Source organism: Cryptomeria japonica, chromosome 4 (genome assembly GCF_030272615.1).
Source record: "Cryptomeria japonica chromosome 4, Sugi_1.0, whole genome shotgun sequence".
In the NCBI taxonomy this organism is placed as follows: Eukaryota; Viridiplantae; Streptophyta; class Pinopsida; order Cupressales; family Cupressaceae; genus Cryptomeria; species Cryptomeria japonica.
In genome coordinates, this window is record NC_081408.1 from 582,767,864 (window position 1) to 582,792,582 (window position 24,719).

Genomic DNA, 24,719 nt, shown 5'->3' on the forward strand with positions numbered 1-24,719 from the left:
ACCTCTTTGGTTTGTCCTTATTAACACTGTTAGGACAGTTTACAACAATGTGTCCAATCCTATTGCAAGAAAAGCATTTCAAAGGGAGCTTATCTCTATATTTTCCAGTTCCCTTAAGAAGTCTCTTAGCCAAAAGAGCTTCAAATTCCATCAGGATCTCCTCATCATCCATATCTCTTCTTTGTCTTGTTGCACAATTGGTACTGGCTTCTTTACCCATTCTAGATAGTGCAACAGATGCTTTAAAAGCTGAATCAACCTTTTGAACATTTCCATCATAACTTTTTAGCTCATAAGCGATCAACTTAGCAATGATAGAATCAAGGGACACCTTTGTCTTGTCAGTAGATCTCAACTCCTGAATAGCGGCAACCCTTATTGCATAGACTGGTAATAAGGTTCTCAAAACTTTGCTAACAATGGTGGAATCATCCATTGTACCTCCTTCACTCTTTATTTCTCCAACAATTGTTTTAATCCTTATCCCATATTGTTGAATGGTCTCTCCTTCAACCATCCGCATGTCCTCAAACTTTCCTCTAAGGCTTTCTTCCTTAGCTTGCATTACATGCTCATCACTGCCATAGATAGACTCCACAATATCCCATACATATTTGGGATTGTCTTTTTCATGAACATCTATAAACTCAACATCAGATAGGTTGCTGATAAGAGCTTCCATTACTTGCCCATTCTCCTGAATTTCTCTTCTTTGATCATCAGTGAGAGTACCGGTAGGGACAACATAAGTATTCTCAACATAGTTCCAGTGTTGAGCACCCATGCTTTTAATGTATATCTTCATTCTGTCCTTCCATATCTTAAAGTTATCTCTGTTGAACTTAGGACCTTCCCTCTTCATCATTAGTATAGGATATTTTCCTCAAGCGATTAATCTTACAACACAGAGGACCTATAGAATGCTCTGATACCAATTGATGAATAATGATGAATAGTAAGTACTCAACAAATATTAAGAGGGGGGGGTGAATCAGTATAAAAAAAACTTCCTTAAACCACTTTGATTGCAAAGACTGTACTAACTAGTAAACAATATCACCGATCTAAAATAGGGCACTATTGGTAAAACACAGTGAAACTGTGAAACACATAAACCGATAACACTTAGATCTTCACACAACCTAATATCTCATTTCCACTTCACCCATATGCTTAGACAAGTAATACATCATCAGAAAAATAAAGACCACTGGATCAACTTGCTTTACCACTTGACAGAAAATACTAAGACATCACATGAAAAAGCATCACACATACCACACTGGTTTTTCATGTGGAAACCCAACTGGGAAAAACCACGGTGGGGATGAATACCCACAAGTTATTCTTGAAATCTTTTGAAATCCACTCTATTAGGAGTCTAATCCGGTTAAGTACTTCACAATAGGTTCTTCTAGGAACCGGTCCTACTAGGGATCACCCAGTTAACAGATGGCTAAATACCTAGTTAAAGGTTAGAACCCTGTTAAAGGTTACCTTGCAAGAGGATTTGAAGAACTCAATGAATTTGAGTCACCCTATTAAAAGATTTATAGAAAGCCTATTAAAGCTACCCGGTTAAGGGATTTTCCAACTGCTGAAATGGTTAGAAGTCAACAAGTAATACACTGATCTGATAACAATACTCAATGCCAAGACAGATCCATTTTAGTTCCTTTGCTTTTGCAATCACACTTTGCAGGTATCAACACACTTCTCCAGTCTGGCAAGAATCAAGTATCTCTTCATTTGGATACACACATAACATTTGCCAACAACTTCACAATGCACATCATCGTCGACTTTATAGACAATAGATAGGTCGGTGGCATAAACCCTAAACCCTAAACATTTAGGTTATCAATATAGTTGGTCCAATCTTGACCGTTCAATCACATTGCACAGTGTAAAATGATCTTGAACAAATCTCAAGATGTTCTCCATCGTTCGTTCTTTGCCGCTTCTGGAAGCTAATAACCCATCATGCGCTCTCCATCATTTACTAAGACTTCGCACATTCCCAGGTGGATAGGATTAATCTTCTTCATGCAAGATCCTCAAGGAAATCCTTCACGCGCACAAGGCTGACGTGGCAACACGATCTGATCTTCATTTCAATGCTAACCCATCACAGAATGTCATCGATCGAATCACACAGACTTGGAATGCATCAACTAGAAACCCCGATACAAACTTTCCATATACTGGTTCACATACCGGTTCACTTTTTGCATATACCGGTTCATTCCATTATATTGGTTCACACATACTAGTTCACACTTCATCATACCGCTTCACTTGTACAATCATACCGGTTCACTTGCCAGTTTTCTTACTTCAATATATCAGTTCATACTTCAGCATATTGACATCAATGACAACATACAATACTATCATGTCATCATACTTTGCACATATTCCATATGCCAACATGTGTTGGGTCCACTGAGACTTGGATGGGCCCGGAGGTTCGGGAAAGGTTGCTAGGGTAACCCAGTGGATGGGGTCGGTGTTGGAACCCTAAATTTTGCAATTTTTAGAATTCCAGATTCCAAGACAAGGAATAAGAAAAATTCTAAATAAATATATATATATATATATATATATATATATATATATATATATATATATATATATATATATATATATATATATATATATATATTGAATAGGTACAAGTAATATGTTTTATATTTGTTGCACAATATGAAACCATAACATAAACACAATAATGGGCATAAAAAATGGATTGTGAAGCACCAAAGGGGGTATTTACATCATTTAAAGACCATTTATCTATTATATACCCATAAAATAGCCTTAAAATACCTCTAATATGCCTAAAAAACTTGTAAAGTGATAATTAACTACATAAACTAAGGCAATTTCGGGATTTGGAATTATTTTTATTTAAAAGGGGGGTGTCTTTTCAGCCAAAGGGGTATGAAAACCGTTCAACCACATATATATGTGTGATGTAAAATGTAGAGAAGGAAGAGAGATAGAAGAGGTGGAGGCAATTTTGTACTTTAAAACTTTTTATCAAAAATAACCAGTTGCATTTTCTTTCTCATATGTGTTGAGAGTTAAAATATTTTTAGAAGGTAGTTGCTTATGATATTATCTAAAAGTGGATAAGGTTATTTGTGTTCTTCCAGTAAAATTCTGTGTTTCATATTGTAGATTTGGATCAAAAAGATTTACTCATGAATTGTAATTGTTCCCTGTATTTCTTCCTTGGATGGTCTCTTAAAAGTTAGGGTTAAATCGATTCAAGCAGTTTACAATATAGACATTGAAGTAGAGCTCATAAGAAACAGTAACTGACAGACTCATCGAGAGGTGGTGGGTTTAAAAACTGTCTCATAAGTTTACACAATAAGTCCTAAAGAAATATAAGACTCTGTAGCCCAAATAAGAGGAAAGGCACTGATCATTTGTAAACAAACCCTTTAACCATACCAGTTACCCTTTACTTTTAAGCATTAGGATTAGTAGAGTAGGTATAGTAGGTAATTTAGCCAAAGTGTAACATATATACTTTTGTAAGATACATAGATCAATACACACATTTGAAGTCAGTCTATTTAAGAAACTTATGCCATTCTGAGACTAGGAGACATCAGATTAAGACACTAAATCTGCTATAAAAAGCATTAGTTGAAGGAACAACTAGTGAGTAGGTATACTCGCCTAGGTCCTATAGAGCCTAAAGTGAGAGAGTTAGTAACCAAATAGGTTCACTCTATAAGTTGGCCAAGTCAATTGGAGGGTTTGATCATAGGAGTTGGCATTTCCTTAGAACCTATCCAATTTGTTGATTTGAGACCCAACAAATTGGCGACTCTACTGGGGAAGAATTATTAAGACTCAACTGTGGGAGAGAACTCAGAAGAAAGAAATAACTTATGTCCTCTATGAAAGAGGTGGCGACTCTATAAAAAGGAAAATTAATTGAAAAAGATCAGTAGCATTCAGTATGTTTCAATATCCATATTTTTATGGAGAAGCATCTTCAGAAAAATATGCATAGTGGCAACCACAACCACAAAGAGGCAAGAATATTCCAAGAAGTTTTAAGCCATTGGATTTTGGTAACATCCTTGAGTATCCATATGCATTTCCTTGTGATTTGAAGATCTGTATGTCGAGGTTCCATGGAGATGAAAGGGAATCACCAATTGGGCATCTAAAATCATTTTATTGGTTTATTGAGACCTTCAAAATCTACTTAGAAGAAATGATCATGAAATGGTTTGTGCTAACATTGGAGGATGTTGCAGAGTAGTCATTCAACTTGTTACCCCCACAAAGTATCTCATCATGGGAAGAACTTGAGTGGTGGTTCATGGAATAATTTTACGGTGTAATCAAGGACAACACTTCAGTCGCTAGCCCTTCAATTGGTTCTCCATACCAAAATCAGATTCAATCAGATTATGATTGTGGCAATGCAATCTACAACATAAGAAGAAAGGAAGGTGAATCTATAAAAAAATTGATTGGTAGAATAATGGTGACTTATTTCCAAATGCCTGATAATATACAACTTAATTCAGCTATACTGGAGGAATTGATCATGAGAGAATGTGGGTCTGACAGTTTGGAATCAGCATGTTTAATTCTTGAAGAATTGAATAAAAAACTACATGATTTGCATGAGATGAGTAACATCAACATAAGAGATGCAAATGAAGATGAATATATAGAAGAATCAGTTATCCCTTTGGAAGTCCCATCTGATGAAGAAGCAATTGATGATGTTTGTGAGTACAAGTCAGAACCTGAAGAAATTGTTGCTAACATTGATGAAGAATATTGTACCAGTCATGAGGAAAGTGAGTCCATACCTGAGTACCTTGATGATACAATTGATAAAGAAGAGGTATGTGAATTTGAAAATGGCTTTCAAATATTTTCAAACCCCTTATGTGATGAAGTGATAGAGGAAAATCATATTCCCTACAATACAAACCTGTGTGAAGACAACATGGGTAATAATATGACTAAGACACGTGATAAAAGGACCACAAAAATAAGAGAGTTACAAAAGGAAGGTACATCATATAGAGATAAAATAAAAGGTGAAAAGAAGTACCAGTTAGATAATATGCAGCATTCCAATAAAATAGAGATGAAGAATATGTGGATGCCACAAGAAGAAAACTTTTGTAAAAGTTAAATACCATTTCCTATGGAATAGGGGATAATGGTAATCCGGGTGAAATAAAGAATCCCTATAAAATAAGGATGGAAGATGCATCTTATGACAGGAATTGCCAATCAGGTGATATCAATAATTTCAAAGTTTTTATACTACTTCATGATGAGAATTAGATGTTTGATAGAGGAAAGAATTAGTGTTCAGTTTTTGGGGCTTGGGGCCACTACATGCAGTTTTGACATAATCTACATAAGGGAGATGATTTGACACATCCAGTCTACTTTACCAGAAATAGATGGATTCTTGCTATGCCTGCATGGGGCATGCATCCCCAGATAGAGCCATTGTTGGAACCCTAAATTTTGCAATTTTTAGAATTCCAGATTCCAAGACAAGGAATAAGAAAAATTCTATATATATATATATATATATTGAATAGGTACAAGTAATATGTTTTATATTTGTTGGACAATATGAAACCATAACATAAAGACAATAATGGGCATAAAAAATGGACTGTGAAGCACCAAAGGGGGTATTTACATCATTTAAAGACCATTTATCTATTATATACCCATAAAATAGCCTTAGAATACCTCTAATATGCCTAAACAACTTGTAAAGTGATAATTAATTACATAAACTAAGACAATTTCGGGATTTGGAATTATTTTTATTTAAAAGGAGGGTGTCTTTTTAGCCAAAGGGGTATGAAAACCATTCAACCACATATATATGTGTGATGTGAAATGTAGAGAAGGAAGAGAGATAGAAGAGGTGGAGGCAATTTTGTACTTTAAAACTTTTTATCAAAAATAACTAGTTGCATTTTCTTTCTCATATGTGTTGAGAGTTAACATATTTTTAGAAGGTAGTTGCTTATGATATTATCTAAAAGTGGATAAGGTTATCCGTGTTCTTCCAGTAAAATTTTGTGTTTCATATTGTAGATTTGGATAAAAAAGATTTACTCGTGAATTGTAATTGTTCCCTGTATTTTTTCCTTGGATGGTCTCTTAAAAGTTAGGGTTAAATCCATTCAAGCAGTTTACAATATAGACATTGAAGTAGAGCTCATAAGAAATAGTAACTGACAGACTCATCGAGAGATGGTGGGTTTAAAAACTGTCTCATAAGTTTACACAATAAGTCCTGAAGAAATATAAGACTCTGTAGCCCAAATAAGAGGAAAGGCACTGATCATTTGTAAACAAACCCTTTAACCATACCAGTTACCCTTTACTTTTAAGCATTAGGATTAGTAGAGTAGGTAATTTAGCCAAAGTGTAACATATATACTTTTGTAAGATACATAGATCAATACACAGATCTGAAGTCAGTCTATTTAAGAAACTTATGCCATTCTGAGACTAGGAGACATCAGATTAAGACACTAAATCTGCTATAAAAAGCATTAGTTGAAGGAACAACTAGTGAGTAGGTATACCCGCCTAGGTCCTGCAGAGCCTAAAGTGAGAGAGTTAGTAACCAAATAGGTTCACTCTATAAGTTGGCCAAGTCAATTGGAGGGTTTGATCATAGGAGTTGGAATTTCCATAGAACCTATCCAATCTATTGATTTGAGACCCAACAATCGGGACCTATGGAGACCTACCAGGGTAACCATACCAAGCTATGTGATGATACTCGTCCCTTATGTTCACTAGTGTGTAGTTTGTGTTGTCTTCGCTTGGAGCACTATTGTAGAGTCATATCTGATTGTTTAAGTCTTTGAGAGTACCTGATATTCATGTTAGACCATGGGATTCTTATGATGGGTTGAGTGGATTTAGTTTCCCTGGTGCTCCAGTTGTTCTTTTGTATTTTCTCCATATCATGTTTCAGATGGATCCTCTTTCTCCTTCTTGGATCATTTATATATCTTTTGGACTGATGTGGTCATATGAATTATTTTTTTATGTCTGCCTTATTGGCCAAATGTAATTGATGTGAACCTTATGTATTCTTCACCCTATTAATTATTAGAGGGGTATTGCAGTTGAGCAAACCCAAAGATGTAGCACATTAAGGGTGAAGTCTGATATCAATTTGGTGTTATGTGGTGTTTGTGTTCATCTGGTTCCTTTTTATTTTGGAATGTATGAATGAAATCATGGTTCAAATGTATAATGCAGATTAGATGATATTAATCTTAAATGCATGCATGAAGTTATTAAATACAGTATTATGGATTATGAGGAATGTAGGTTTAGTGTAATGCAAAGTATTCTTTATCTTTTAATGCAAATAAATTATGTATGAAAATTAAATGTATGGCATGTGTTTTAATTCTAAGGTTAGATGTAATGTATCGTTAAATCGCAATCAATGAACTTAATCATGTTACCCACATTTTTGTTGAAAATGTAGCTAGGTCGTATCCCTTGATTGGGCCGACCTAGCTTGGTAAATTTTAGTGTGGCCTTCGGCTTAAAAATTATTGTGTATGGGCCTATTTGGGATATTGTGTAACTTGTAAATTTAATAGGTCAGGACCTATTAATATGTAACTTGTAAAGTGTTATTGGTTAGGTCCTAACCAATGTAACTTGTGATATTGGTTTGACCCTATAATGGCGAATGTAACTTGTGGTTATAAATGGGTCTGACCCTATAATGCAACTTGTGAATTTGTAATTTGGTGCCAAAGTCGACCTAGGCATAAGGGTTAAGGGTATGTATATAAAGGAAGTGACTTGAGGTCACAAGTCACATAACATAAGTGAATATCATCTATCTTAATGCAATCTGTTATGCTCCAAAAGATCAGCGAGCTGTTAGGATAACCGGTGAAAAACTAAGAGGGGGGGTGAATTAGTTATTAATAGATTATAACTTTTAATCCACTTAAAAACCTTTAACCAGATCAAGTATTGGTAAAGCACGTACAGATGCTGGTAGGAATAGATACTGGTAAACAATACAACTTAATAATTAAATAGATAATCAATGCAAAGCAACCATACCACATAACACCATGATTTATACGTGGAAAACTTGGAAAGGGAAAAACCACGGTGGGAAGCCTACCCATAGTCAAATGATACTTTTATAGAAAGTATGTGTTACAATGAGGGGCTTGCACTTGCAAGAAGGCACATTGCCTAGAGTGTACTGCTCATTACAAAAGGGTCTCATTGACTATAGAGAGGCTACAACCATCTCAATATAAATGGACAACAATCCAATAGAGTGAACTGCCAGAAATAACATCTACCATGCTTGATTATAGTCCCGGTTAAGCTTAATACCGGATGCCTTTGACCTCTTCCTTAATCCAATTCTATCACCTATGATCGACCAAATCTCCTTCACATATGATATTGCATTCCAAGACCACGACATATAATCCCCATGCCATGATCTACAAATGAGATCTCACATCATTTTATACAAACCCTAAGGCCTAAACCAATTAGGTCGGCCACCTAAAAGATATTACATAAATCCATATTACATTGATATGCCATGTCAGCTTAAGTTCAAAACAACAATAACAAATCCATAAATTATCTCGAAACATCCCGGTAACATGTAGAGTACACGTTAGCATGATACCGGTACATAACTTAGATAGGTACCTGACCTATTTAGGGTCCACTACGCCAAAGCAATGTCTTCAAGCAGTTGAAGCATGATCAAAGAACATCTTCAACATCCTAAAATCCATGTAGAAGCTGGACCAACACCACTTATGCATACTATCAAGATTCCTTAGTGAAAGTTTTGCCGATAGAGCCTTAAACCAATGTCGGTAAGGGTTTACCAGAATGTATGATAGTATCCAATACCAACTGACTAAAACATGCTCATGAAGCACGTATCACATGTAATCAAACATACTTCACTGATCCAAACATGCCGGAATTGTCCAATAGATACTCTCTTCTGTCGGTAACACTAGATCTTCTATCAGTAACCAAAACTTGTCTATCGGTAACCATCCATATCAGCTAGTGTTGACATCAATGACAAAACATCAATGCAACACATAATCAATTCATCCATAATGCCAACACAAACTACATTCTGAAGTCAACGAAATTGTCTTCTAGCTGGGCAAACATCTTCCTAGGTTTGTCGAACCTGCTCCTAGGTCTATCAAGCCAGCCCCAAGGCTGCCAAACTTGCTCCAACACTATTGAACTTACTTCAGGCTATGCTACATCTATTCTAGGGAAAGCGAACTCCCTCACATGATCTACAATCAACAATCTGGGCGATTGTTCAAATTTGACCTGAACTGTGATTTAGGTAAGTTCTTTATATTCCCTAGAAGGGCAATATTGTAATCTGCTGCTATACCTAATTTAATCAGATTTGAGATCTTTGGTTGTTGGGTTTTTCCTCCAAGAGGGAGGTTTTCCTAGGGTACATGTGTGTTATGTGTATGATTTACTTTGCATTCTGATTTTTTGTTCTATATTGCTAATCTGATCACTAAAAACTAACATGGTATCAGAGCCAAGTTCATATTAGCATAATCAGATTAACAGATTTGTGAAGTATATCTAAAGTTTTTGGAGGTGTTTGAGAGGCTTAATGACTGGTGGTTCAGTTCTCCTATAGTTGGTCGTACCCTCATGCTAGCCATATCTCTATGTTGATTATGTTATTACTTCCTACAAGTTTGGAAATAGATCAGAAAGGAGGAAGATTGAAGGGGCCTTACTATTCTGGCAGGCCATAATAGTCAGTAGGTAAGGATGGGTTAACATGGTGAGAATCGATGCCTTTAATCATAAATTTTTATATGGCTCCTTGATTTTACATGTAGTTTCCAATCACTTGCAAGGTGAACATCCGATGTTTCATTGAATTTAATTAAGTTTGTTATTGGCTGACCTAGCTGTTTGGCCAGATTGAGTTAATAGATCCGCTCTTTCATAAAATAACCCTTACCAAGTTGATATGTTCTTATTCAATAATTTTCTAAGTATTTTGTTTTGGTAAGCTATAATTTGGTATAGTATTTCCCAACAATTCCATGATACTTAGTTTGTGCAAGTTGTCAATGTTGCAAATTAGTATCAAGGTTACTTTTTCAGTCTAGTGTGTTGACAACTTTGAGTAATCCTTGCGTGAAACTCCTACATGTCGTCACTGAGTTGAAGATAGATGATAAGTGATGGTGAGGCCTGAAGGCCACATAGTCATCATTAGATGCTTCATTATGACCTAAGTGGATGGTAATTTCATTTCTAAGCAAAATTAGGAAAGAATGTTGAGGACTAACTTATAAGAGAAGTATTTTTTGAATTTTGCATGTTGTTATCAATTCATTGGATAGTGAATCATGTATGATAGTCTTGAACTATTAGTAATCTCTCGTAAATGCTTTCAGGATGGACTAAGGAGCATAAAGATAATGATTGTATTCAAGAGAGGAAGGTTTTGAGACATACTATGAGGAAGCATCACAGGCTGGAGACTAAGAGACATAGCTTAGTTGGTGATACTATGATCAGGTTTAGCTTCAGAGGGAGCTTGTTGTTTTCAGCTCCAGAGGGAGCTTGTTGTATTCAGCTTCCGAGGGAGCTTGTTTGTTGTTTTAGTTTCAAAGGAAGCTATATCCTTGGTTAAGTCAATCTTCTGAGAGAAGGTTGAGGTGAAAACCCTTGTTCCACCCTCTGCAAGTAGACATGGTGGTATTAGATTCTTCTTTGGGAGAAGTCTGACGTTAGAGCCCTCATTCCACCCTCTGCGAAGTGCAAGGTGGGATCATCCTCTGCAAAGTGCAAGGTGGGACCACCTCTGTGAAGTGCAAGGTGGTAGTTTATTTGAGGTGTAAGACCTCTTCCACCCTCCATGGACAATGAAAGGTGGATCCATCCTCTGCGGTTGTGCATGATGGGTATCATGGAAAGAGTCCATGATGTACCTAGGATTCATCCTCTACAGGTATGCATGATGAATATCATGGAAGGAGTCCATGATGTATATTGAATTTATCCTCTATGAGAATTCATGGTGGATATCATGGAAAGAGTCCATGAAGCATGGTCATGATGTAACTTGATTAATCAAGGGATCCTGCCTAGCTAAGAGGGAGTGTTAAAAATGTAGCTAGGTCGTATCCTTTGATTGGGCTGACCTAGCTTGGTAAATTTTAATGTGGCCTTTGGCCTTAAAATTTATTGTGTATGGGCCTATTTGGGATATTGTGTAACTTGTAAATTCAATAGGTTAGGACCTATTAATATGTAACTTGTAAAGTGTTATTGGTCAGTTCCTAATCGATGTAACTTGTGATATTGGCCTGACCCTATAATGGTTAATGTAACTTGTGGTTATAAATGAGTCTGACCCTATAATGTAACTTGTGAATCTGTAATTTAGCGCCAAAGATGACCTAGGCATAAGGGTTAAGGGCATGTATATAAAGGAAGTCACTTGAGGTCACAAGTCACAAAACATAAGTGAATATCATCTGCCTTAATGCGGTCTATTTTGCTCCAAAACATCATCGAACTACATTTCGAAGTCAACAAAATTATCTTCTAGCTGGGCGAACATCTTCCTAGGTTTGTCGAACCTGCTCCTAGGTCTGTCGAGCCTACCCCAAGGCTGCTGAACCTACTCCAATATTGCTGAAATTACTTCAGGTTGTGCTACATTTTTTCTAGGGCAAGCGAACTCCCTCACACAATCTACAATCAACAATCTGGGAAATTGTTCAAATTTGACCTAAACTGTGATTTAGATAAGTTCTTTGTATGCCCTAGAAGGGCAATATTGTAATATGCTGCTATACCTAATCTAATCAGATTTGAGATCTTTGGTTGTTGGGTTTTTCCTCCAAGAGGGAGGTTTTCCCAGGGTACATGTATGTTATGTGTATGATTTACTTTGCATTCTGATTTTCTATTCTATACTACTAATATCATCACTAAAACCTAACAATTTTAACATATCGAATGAATTTAACCATTGATTAAGTATAATTATGTTATTAAGTTAATCAACTTAATTGGATTAATTAGCATGAGTTGAGTTAGTGATGAATCAAGTAATCACGTTGGTAAACCCTTTAGGTGTTAATTAAGTCTTTCGTTGTGTAATCTGAAGTTAATGTTAACTCAATGTATCATTATGTTGTTTTAACTTAAAAAAGAAAATATTTGCACTCTATTCTTGTGTTTTAGTTTTATCCCTTCGGTGTTTCCTGGTGGGGCATTACATTTGGTATCAGAGCCAAAGGTTGCAAACATTGGGACCTCTAGTATAGCTTGTGCCCTTAGTTGGTGTGAGGTGTATAGACCTTATGTTCTATGCTTGTCCTCCTATTGTATGCTTGCGATTGAGGCATAGGATCTTGAAGATCTTGAGGATTCGTGCTCTGTTCTTTTTGAAAACCTTAATTGTGTGTAATATGTGTGTTCACACCTTGCTTTCATGTTCTTGATGTTGGTGCTTTTAAGTGATTATATGTGCTTTGATTGCCTATTATTTATCTTGGTCTATGATTACTCTTATTACAAAGAGAGTCATATGTACCTCCTTTATTGATTTTTGTACTCTTTAGACTAACCCATTGGGTTGGACAGTGCTTGTCTTGAATATGGTAGTATGAAATGTGATTGTATTATGATTATGATCTAGCTTAGTGTTGTGGAATTGATGGACTTGTATGGTAGATGTTGAGTGCCTATGATGTAGTGAATTGAATGTATACCATCCTTCCTCCTCTTTCTCTATAGAAATTAAAATGTTTTGTGTATTTATCACTTGTGTAAGTTTTCTAATTGTGAGAGAATGGTTGTGACTTCTTGAACCCTTGTGTGAGCCTAACGATTCTAATGTACATTTAGATATTAAGAAGGCTATGGGTTAAAAAAGATCATGATGGTTATTGGGAGGAAACTTCCCTAATCATACTTTTTAAACCCGGTTTGACCTTGGTTGACTTTTTAAGTGGCTTTCTTGGATAGTTGATTTACCATGTTGTGATGTTATAGTTGGGTATTATGCTTGATGTGTGTACCAGTAAATGTTGATTACACATTGATTCTTATATATGATTAGTTGTTCTTTTGATTCATGTTATTAACCCTGGGGTAACACTTTCATTGAATATATATATGTGTGCATGCATGGTTCATTGTTGCAGGAGATTGTAGGTACAAGTACTGTGTGGGTATGTGGTATCATCTCCACCTGGCTTCACAGGTCTGAGCATTCCTTATTGGTCCGACGGAAGTGGATTCAGTAGTCGTAAGACCCTACGTTTTACCCTAGTCATGCTTAAGTGAGCGTCACTAGTCGTTCCTTAGTTTCCCCTTTGGTTGGGTATGCGGGTAGTGTATTTGTTTGGTTTCCTTGAGCTGAGTGTTATGCATTGGTAAAATTGATTGTTAAATCCTAAGTAATTAAATAGATTAGTTGTGTTTTTACGCATTCATAAATCAAAGGGACTAAATTAAATAGGACCCCTTTGTGTGATTAATCAATAAATCAAATTGTTTAATGCATATCGATGGTATGATGAAAGAATAAGTATTTGGTAGAATACTGAGAGGGGGGGGGTGAATCAGTATATTGAAAAACTGATACAAAGTTTCTAAACTCAAACTTAGTCAAACAAAGTAAACATATATCTCAGTCAAGATCAATATTCATAAGAATACTTGACATCAACCAGTTTAACTATTATGACAACTTTAACAATAAACAACTTCAATCTTGTAAACATCAACAATGCTTAATCATAACTCAACATATCCATCTCTCAATGCTTCTACTTAACATGCCTTATCAGAAGTTAACCAAATCAACAAATAAGATCACAACCACAATATCATTCACCACATGACATAAATGTTTATACATGGAAAACCCAAATAGGTAAAAACTACGGTAAGATGAGACTCACAAGGATAACTATCTGAACTCTTCTAAAGTTCACCCTATTAGGAGCCAAGCATGTTAAAGCTTTACAATAAATCCTAGTAAGAACTAATTTCGGTTAGGAATCACCCGGTTAAGGGAATTACAAAAATGCATTGATGAAAAGCACAATACCTTGTTAGGAGTAACCTCGTTGGAGGATTTAAGAATCCAAGCTAATGGACCACCTTGTTAGAGGATTTAATGAGTAACCAAGATTGTTAGAGCTTACCCAGTTAAGGGATTTCACTTCTTATGTAATTATTAGAAAACAACAAGTTTTCTTGATCTGTCTGAGTAGCACTACATTTGCTTGATCAGATCCTTCTAAGCTTCAATCTGCCTTCACTCAAAGTGCAGATCCATTCACTAGTTAGGCAAATACACACTCAACAGGTTTCTATCAATCTTGCCAACAACCTTTACAAACAACTTCATCGACCTTAAATGCAAATCAATTAGGTCGGTAACACAACAAAAACCTAATTCCCATCATTGAGATTAAAAACAAGTCAGTACAATCTTGACCATTAGAAATCATGACAATCTCTTCACATTCTTCAAGAAAATTCCAACCGCTCCATGATCACCACTTCATCGGACTTTGTAAGTCATCACACACTTTGCATTAGATGCAATCCACTTTGCTCCTTCCCTAGACAAAAAACAAACGCGCCAAAATGATTTGAACATATCCTCATACAATGATCACACGTGTCTCCATCATTATCGCTTATCAGATAATAAATCAACAAATTTTATTGGTTAGGGTTTAACAACTGATAGGGTTTACCGGTTACATTACATAGAAAGGTTTAACCCTTTACACCGGTTCAACTCACAAACTTTACATACCGGTTTACAAGATCTTCCACAAAACTCTTCTTACCGGTTACTAGCCAATATCAAAAACAACAAGATCAGCAATAACATAAATACCATTACCGGTTCAATTGACATCAATGACAACATATCATTAATGCAATCTCTATGCAAAATGCCAACAAACTCAAAATGCCAACACATATTACTAGCAAATTTGATTTATTGTATTTTCAAATTGTGAATTAAATGATTTATATACATTGTTGCAAGAAAGGTTAAATAGAATTGGAAAATTAATATCTTACTCTCATTTGGCATTTTGAAATAGAAATGTTAGTTTTTAATTATAAGGGAGAAAATCAAAGTTTGGAAAGAAAAGCAAATTTTGAATATTAATTTAATTGGAAATTATTTTTATTTGGTTAAAAATAGATTTTTGGTCAAAATTTCCTTTTAACCTAGGTTTTCAAAAATACTTGGAGAGTTGTTTTGGGGATGGAAAATTTTTGGGGCTTTTTTGGTTGGAAGAGATTCTTGAGCTTACAGGTTGGGCTCTTCATCAAATCACTTCCAGGATTGCATATGGAGGTAGGATTCTCGGTAATTTCCTTTGTTTAAAGAAATTTATTGGTTTGTTTTGGAAGGAATCTGTGTTTCTTTTAGATTTGTGGAATGAGGAAGAGTAGCAATGAGAATTTGAATTTACCCCTCCTTGATTTCATTTCCCATTTCAAAATCAATTTCTTTTGCTCAAGATTGATTTTAAAGTGAATATGGTTGTGTTTGTTCTTAGTGGGTTTTGATAAGAAATTTCTTTTTTGAATCTTTTATTTTGGTTCATAAATTGTAAGAAAATAGTTTTCTTTGTGGGAATTGGTTGATTTACCCCTAAGAGGGGTTATGCTGGCAATTTTTTTCTAAGATTTAGTTGCCTGGAAGATATTTGTTCTCAATAAATTTCATGGTTATCATTTGGTTTTATCTCAGAAAAATTTTTGAGTTCATCTTGTTTTGGGGGTGTTGTTTTCAATGTTCTTTTTAAAAAAAATAAAAAAAATAGATATGTATTTAAGGAAACTTGAAATGCTTTATTTCTCATAAATTTACTAAGAAAAATCTGAGACTGTGTTATCAGATTGGGGGAGATTGTTTTTATTTTAAATAAAATAAAATAAAATAAAAATGCGTTTTTAAGTTATGGGAGGGCGGGGGATCCGTGGCTCAACTTGCGCTCTGTAATGCCCCACCAGGAACCCCAAAGGAAAACTCACAACAAGGGTGAATTTTTTTTTTTTTTTAAAGTATAAACATAATAAGTACATTAATCACAATGTGCACGATAACACAAGTGAAAGACTTACACCAAAATTCCTTAAGGGTTACCAGCAAAGAATTAAAACCAAAAGATAAAATCCACAATTAAGGTTAATCCAATAATCCAACATTAACTCAATGATCTCAAGAAGCCATTTGCAATAATAGATTACACCATTGAAAGCTTTAAAGGATACAATATAATTTCTCTTCAATAAGCATTTACTCATACATAAAGGAAGTTGATAAATAACATCCCAAACATAGGATTACATTGCTCTTCCAATACATGGCTTCTCAATATACATATAAAGTTACAACTTAACTAAATACAAGGTTACAAAAGATCATGATACAATGACCACATAGGTCTCCAAATAACAATAATCTCCAAACATGAGATAAGCATGAGCCACGATCCACAGAAAAACCTACGAAGCCAATCCTCGCATGAAGGTACGGACAAAAACATCCGATGGGAAGTGTCACTACCACCTGACCATGTAATTCCCAAAATAGAATTACCCCACCATGCTAGGAGATAGCAGAGGACCCTCAATCAAGCAAAAGCATGACATGGTTGACAAACAATACGACTACATGACAACACAATATGACTCCACAATAATCCAAGTGAATCAACATCACAAAACACAAGTGACTCTAAGGAGAGAGTGTCATCACATATCTTATGATGGCTACCATGGTCGGCCTCCATAGGTCCCGGGCCCCATCCTAGGTTATCCTGGTAACTTTTCCTGAACCTTCGGCTCCAACTAAGTCTCATGCAGACCCTACCAGCCTTTCGTGAAGACAAGGTGGTCGGTTTGCAATTCCAAGCCTTCTCACTACATTATGAGCCCTGTACAAGCACTCACCTATGCGCGAGGTACAATATCTTATTTAATGTTATGAACTACCCACCTAATCAATTAATTAGATTATCACTTTATTATCTGACTTTCGATGGGTTATCCTGCCATCAACTTTGGGTGCAACCCCCACTCGAAAGCCACTCTCTCACCGGACACTAAATAAACATGGTCACTCCACAAGGACCCTATGGCAAAGCAAACAACCATAACACCACTATCCAAAAACAAGTGGTAAAAACAAGGACATATTGACTCTTGTTTAACCATAAGGAAAGGACACTACATGGTTAAGGAAACAAAGTCATCATATATCACTTGGTCAAAGGTAACAAATACGGCACCATAGGATGACTGAACCATAGACCAAAAATAACACAATATAACTCTTGCAAGGAAAGCTAATTTCACTAAGTTCGCAATCAGACAATCTTTGACAAAATCAGCATCATACGCACTTGCAACATCATTGATTGAAAATTAAATCAAATACTCGTTTATGATATTCACATCTATTCAATCTCTAAATCAATATTCCATCAAGAATGAAATTCACATCAAATATTCAACCGAATAAAACATGAATTCCTAACAGACATTTAATTCATTTCGAGAATATATCCAAATTAACCAATTTGAATTACTAATTCATGCCTTGATTTCTATAGATAAATTTATTAGTCCACATAATAAAAATCATTAGGAAATTACTATTTATATTTAGCATAAAAATCCACTTTAAAATATTTCATTTAATAAAAATTAAATTCATAGCACATAGGAATTTGTACCGCTAAGGGTACAAGGTCACGTGGGGGCCAAGGCCAACCCGCAGTAGTGTTGCTGCTGAGGCAGCACACACTACCTGCCAATAATACTATTGCCGACCAGTAGTGCTGCTACTGACCAGTAGCAGCCGCTACTGACTGGTAGCACTGCTACAAACTGGTATTAGTCCTACCGACCGGTAGTGCTGCTACCGTTGGTAACAGTACTACATGTCGGTAGGACTGTTACTGACTAATAGGATTGTTACTGACCAGTAGCAGTCCTACCGATCGGTAGCATTGCTACCGCATAGCAGTACTGCCGATCAGTAGTACTACTACCTACGGGTAGCAGGCACTACCGACTTGCATGGTGGGACTAGCCCGCCATGGGTAAGGTGAAGTCCACATCACTAAAAATTCATACTTCTCAAAGCATTTAATATCAAAATAATACTAAATCGTTTAAACATGAAAATGATTCATTTCTAGATCATTTCACAGGCACACACACACAGTGCCAAGATCCAAATTTGAAGGGATATTTACCAGTAAGGTAAAGGGTGAAATAAAATCGCGCAGTAACCCAATAGATAACCAAATCTTGGGTAATTAGATACTAGGAAGCACACAACAAGCTAAATCTAATTCATTCTATTCCAAATAGAAGAGGCAATCTAAGAAGTTGATTTTCAAGAACACAAAAACATACAACAAATAGAGAAATGAACCATTTCTTTCTTATAAGAAAACATACGATATAAGCTTCACAAAATCAACAATAACATACATTTCTTCTTCCATTCCAATCATTCCACAAGAATTTACAAGGAGATTTGCATACACATAGGAAGCAACTGAAAAATTCAAAATTAAATTTAAAACAAGAAGAGATTATCCAACCTTGAGCAAACTAGCAAGCAAAATGATGGAGAATCCCAATCCTTGCAAACCAAACCAAATTCCAGCTCCTCCTTCAGAATGGTTTTCCAAATTTCTCTCCAAAATTTTTGCCTCCCTCATTCCCGTGAATTTCCAGGAAAATATGGGAAAATAATTTCAATCTAAACTTTCTAGGTTGAAAGTTTTCTCCACCAATCAGATTAATTTATTTAAAAGGTAAAAAGCAATCAGATTTTCTCTTTTTCAAAAACAATTCTTTTCTAACAATTAAAATGCAAAAGTCAAATGGAAAGGTAAAAAGAAAAGCTTTTTATTTTATTTTCTATTTCCAAAATACTTTCTTTCAACATAAGCATTTAACATTTAAATGGCTAGGCAATTATTTATTTCCTTCCACAAAATATATTAATGCAACTTTACAAAATGAAATAAGCCATTTAACCATTTAATCTAGCAAATAATTAATTTAATTAAATCAATAATCTCAGAGCATAATAATTAACTAATTACGCCAACATAAGAGCACCATCCATTCAATTAAATAACCATTTAGAAGAACGAAAGCACTTAAAATGAAGAATGATCAAATTGCGACTCACAAATGACCAAACCAAAGCACTATGACTCGCATACTGGCCATACGGGAAAGACAACCGACTGACAACACTCACACGAGTGTAACTACGAGCCAAGTTAGGGTTCAACAACTATCTCATCCACTCCCATCAGACATATAAGGCATGCTCAGACCTGTGAAACCAAGTGGAGTCAATACCCGGTACTTGTACCTACAATGTCCTACACCAAAGAACCACACGTGTATATAGACAAATATATATATATATATAGATATATATAGATATATATATATAGATATATATATATAGATATATATATATATAGATATATATATATATATATATATATATATATATATATATATATATATATATATATATATATATATATATATATATATATATATATACGACATGCACACCGATGAAGGAGAATTATGATGTTCCCTGTCTCACTGGAGTGAGTGAAGGAAAATCATCCCCTCGCATCTCAATACACTTGCAAACACGCAACATATAAATAATGCATCTCACATATAAGGTAAGAGTGTTAGTCCATGATAATGATCCATAAAATAATATTAATCATAAGCATTGAGATACTGCACAAAATCATACACCACAAATCCAAATAAAGCATGAAATAACATCGCATAAAATTTGAATCAATATACAATAATGTTCCACTGAAGTTAATCAGAAACATACAAAAAGAGTCTGATCAAGGAGGGGTACTACACGCCCCTCCTTTGGTTCATAGCCTCTATGGAGGTCTGCGTCCACAATGTGGCTGCAGAGGTATGCATCCACAGAGTGGCCGCAGCCTCCACAGTGGAAGCGCGGGCCTCCATGGCTGCGATTTCCACTCCCGTGGATGGGACGTGGGGCCCCACGGGTTTATTGTATATTCTTTTTTTTTTAAAGAAAAAAAATATAAATGCAGTTTGTTAAATTATATTTTATTTAGAAGTTTTTAAATATTATTTTATTAAAAAGTTTTTAAATATTAATTTTTAATTAATATTTAATTTGTATTTTTTTTAATATATATGCAAGGAAATAAACCTGATTTTGGAAAAAGGATAAATTAGATATTTCATTTGAGGAAAATAGAAATGGTTTTATTTTATTTTGGAAAATTAATTATCAATATTAGTTTTTAAATTATATTTTCATATATTTGAAAATATATGTGATTTGGATAAATTAAAATAGATAAGTTACATTAAGAAAAAAAAAGGAAATTGATTATTTTATTTTGAAAAATAAATATCAATTTTAGTTAAGTAATATATAAATTAAATTAACTTCTCTCATTTTAAAATGATATAGCAAAAATGTACTAATTTTGGCAGGGCAGGCATCGAGCGATTTTTTCATTTCCTTTGAGGAAATCGCCTGATCTTCTCCACCAATAGTGGTTTTTTGATAGGACGAAGTATGTGCTCAATCATGTCATCCCGGGGATTAGGGCTCCACTGCCTCAGGAAAAATCAGAATGGCAAGTGGTGAAACCTAGGAAGGCTCGTAGGGCTACCAGATCAAACCCTCCAAGGATTGCGAATGGAAGTGAACTCAGCTAAGGTTATTTTAGGCCGACTTCTTTCAATAGGTTCAATCAGTTGTGAAATCTTGAGAAAGCTTTTTTAAAACCATATCCTCGGGCTTGTCGTTCTTCAGAAAATAACAGTAGAAACATAATTAAAAACCCTAGAAGGCGGGTAGAAACTCAATCCGCACTTAGAGATACTTTTAAGGGAAAGGATACGGTGCTGCCTCCCAAACCTTCAAAGATGGTATTGGGTCCAATTAGGGATCCCAACTCAGATATGGCTAATGTTTTAGAGATCAATGAGAATCTGGTTAAGAAGATTCAACAATCTTGGAAAGCCTCCGGAGTTTTTGCAAGATGGCAAGTACTCGAAATCACATCGGAGGTTCTTGTTGATTGGTTCTTGTCGACTTTCAATTGGATAGTAAGTATTGCTATCCTATATGAAGGTTTTCTGTATGTAGATTGTGGTAACTCAAAACACAAGGAGGAATTCTTAACAAGTAAATCTCCTACTTTCAGAGGTTCTGAATTTTGTTTTTTAGATTGGATTCCAGATTTTAACCCGAATAATATGCAATCTCTTAAGATAGATAGACCGATATTGCTACCTAACCTACCAGTCGAATTAATGGACATTGAAATTATTAGGAAAATTGGTAATCATATTGGCAAATTTGTAGAAATTAGTGATAAATATAGGAAGTATGCGAATTGTGTGATAATAATTAATATAGACATTAGTATTAAGACCTTAAAACCTATTGAGATTAAATTAGGGGCATCTTCCTTCCTTATCTATCCAAAATTATTTAAATGGATTCTTGACCTAGACCCTGCTTTGTCCCCAGTTCCGCCTTCTCAACTAAGATCCAACAGGCTCCCTGGGGCCGTCATTAGTTTCAATCTAGAAAAGGGAGGGTTTGTGGTGGAGACAAGCCCTTTGCCATCTAGGCATATTGAGGAACCTAAGGATGTTGAGGATATTGAAGAAAGTGAATTTATCATTAACAAGGGGCAGGAAGAGCAGGCGACCCCTTCCTCCCCTAGCCTCTGGGAAAAGCCCCTGATGGACTCTCCAAGAGCTTCTTCTTAGCTGAGGACCCCCTAGATCTTGAAGGAAAATACACAACCTACATCTTCTGATCAGAAGGGTGGAGAATTGGATGATCTCCCTCTTCCCTCTGATTAGGCCATAAGAGTGGCAAATTGTTACAATTCCATAGGCTCTCCCTTTAGGAAAGCTTTCTCTACTAACATGGAGAGGGTATTCCAGCCAGTTTAGGATGAGGATCTTGCCCACAAAGAGGATGAAGTCAATTGCATTATTGACTATCTTTCTGACTTAGTCACCGAGGAAATCATGAATAAAATATTGGATGAAATAATTGACAAAGATGAGTTGGATCTTAAAAAAAACCTGTTAGGTAAAGAAATTCTAGCCTCCTCACCTCCCCCGATGGCCTCAGATAAAGAAGAACTTCTTGTAGATTTGAATAATAAGGAAAATGAAACTTTAGGTATCTAACTTTGGGCATTGGATAAATCTACCCTGGACTATGCTAAGCTCTTCAAAAAGAGGGGTAGGAAATCCCTATCAGAGCTTCGAGCCAATGATGGCTCTGTGGAAGGTCAAGTTAAACTCACGAACATGTTTTATGTTGGGAAGGGGAAGGTCCTTCCCAAGGGCTCATGAATATCATTTCATGGAATGTTAGGGGCTTAAATGCCCCTAACAAGCAAAGGTTAGTCAAACGTGTTGGCAAATGCACACTCCAATGAGAAATTATAGGTGATTGAAGGTATTGTCAATGATGGAAACCTTACAATCATGTCATACCAGTAGACAAACACAGGCATCGACAACGGTAAACTCTACACTGGCATACAGATCACCGACACCAAAAAGAATGATCACCGACACCATAGCCGACAAAAATTTTGTTTAAATGTATTTTGTATTTAATTGTAAAATCTTTTGTAAGCCGACTTGGTGGATTGTAATATGACTCATATATGTATGAGATCATTGTAGATCATTTAGGTGATAGATAGATAGATAGATGGAAGGATAAATGAAGACCTAATATGCGAATTGTAAGGCAGATATTGGATAATGCCCCTATTGTAAGCAGTAATATTCTCTTATTGGCCAATAAGTGAATATTGTGGGTCACAAATCCCACTAAGGTTTTTCCCACACCAGGTTTCCTCGTTAAAACATTGTGTTATGGTGTGTCTCTTATGTTGTGGTTGCTATTCTTATTTACTGCATTATTTTTGGTTTATCAGTACACAGTTTTGATATGCTTTTCATGTTATAAGTTAAGAAAATTATTATACCGGTCAGATGCTGATTCAATCCCCCCCCGCTCTCAGTATCTTTGGGAATCCTAACAATTGGTATCAGAGCGTGGTCCTCTATTTTAAAAAATCTAACAACTTGAGGAAGATCTTGACACCGGTAGAGATGGAAAATTTGAGAAAGCAATTGGAAACAACTCTTTCAGACTATGATGCAGAAAAAGTAAAGAATATCAAACTTGAGGATGATCTTCATCATAGTTTGAAAGAGTTGTTAAACAAACTGAGACAAGAGAAAAATACGATGAAGAATGAGATGCAAGATATGACTATGAGATTTTGTAAATAAATTGAAGATAGAAAGAAGAATGGAGATGATTTGGTTAGAAGACTAAATGATATTGGAAATGAAAACACAAGACTCAGTCATGAAAATGATATGTTGAAGACAGATTTGATGCATACACAAAATGACAAAACTGAACTCATGAGACAAAAAGGAATCTTGGAGAATGAATTGACTGCTGCAAATCAACACAAGGAAAAATTCAAGAAAAGTTTAGAAGAACTTGTTGACATGCTAAAGAATCAGAAACCTAATGGTGATACAAATGGCCTTGGCTTTGAAATTGGTGAAAGCTCTGGTACTGCAAACAATCATGATCATAGTAACCGGTAAGACAACCTAATGCTTAAACTATAACAAGTATGGTCATAGAGCAAATCAATGTAGTTCTAGAAATTATCAGAACACTAATACACCCACCGGTCAATGTTCTAAATGCAACAAAATTGGTCATAATTCAGAAAACTACAAAATGAATGTCAGATGTTATGTTTGTGGAAGATTTGGACATCTATCTAATCAATGCAGAACACAAACCAACATAGGATATGGGAAAGCTATTCAGAAAAACAATGTGACTTGTTATGCTTATAACAAAATTGGACATATTACAAAATTTTGTAGAAACAAGACTTCATCGGCAAATAACAAAGGACCTAGTTTGAAAGGTAAAGAAAAAGTTTAAGAGGTAAAGCAAGAATTCTCAAAACAATGGATTAGAAAGTCAGATCAGAATATTGATGGGAATACTCCTCCATTAGTAGAACAAAGCATCACTCCACCGGCAGGAGACTCTTCATCTAATTAAAGGAAAATCCTTTGGGGGTTTAGCAACAAATTGAATAAAACATGCTAACATACCCTTGGTTGATGGTGAGAAGTTGAAATTACTTCTTTACCGGCAAATGAGTTAAGTTGTGACTTAACCGACAAGCATTAGATGTGGTAGTTGGAGAAAATAACATTATAAAACAAGTGTTTTGGCTCCTTTTTCATTCACCGATCATTCAAATCTTCGAGAGCATGAAAATTCCCAAGTGAAGGCATCCTTAGCGAAGAAGTGAAGCAGTTCATCCAAGCACTCATCCTAAAGATAGATTGAGGTATTTATAACTATGGCTTCCTCATCCACTCCTGAATTTATTGCTAACCCTACTGTGATTGAAGTAATCAAGCGCCCTAGACCCGTATTCAAGCTTGTTCCCGAA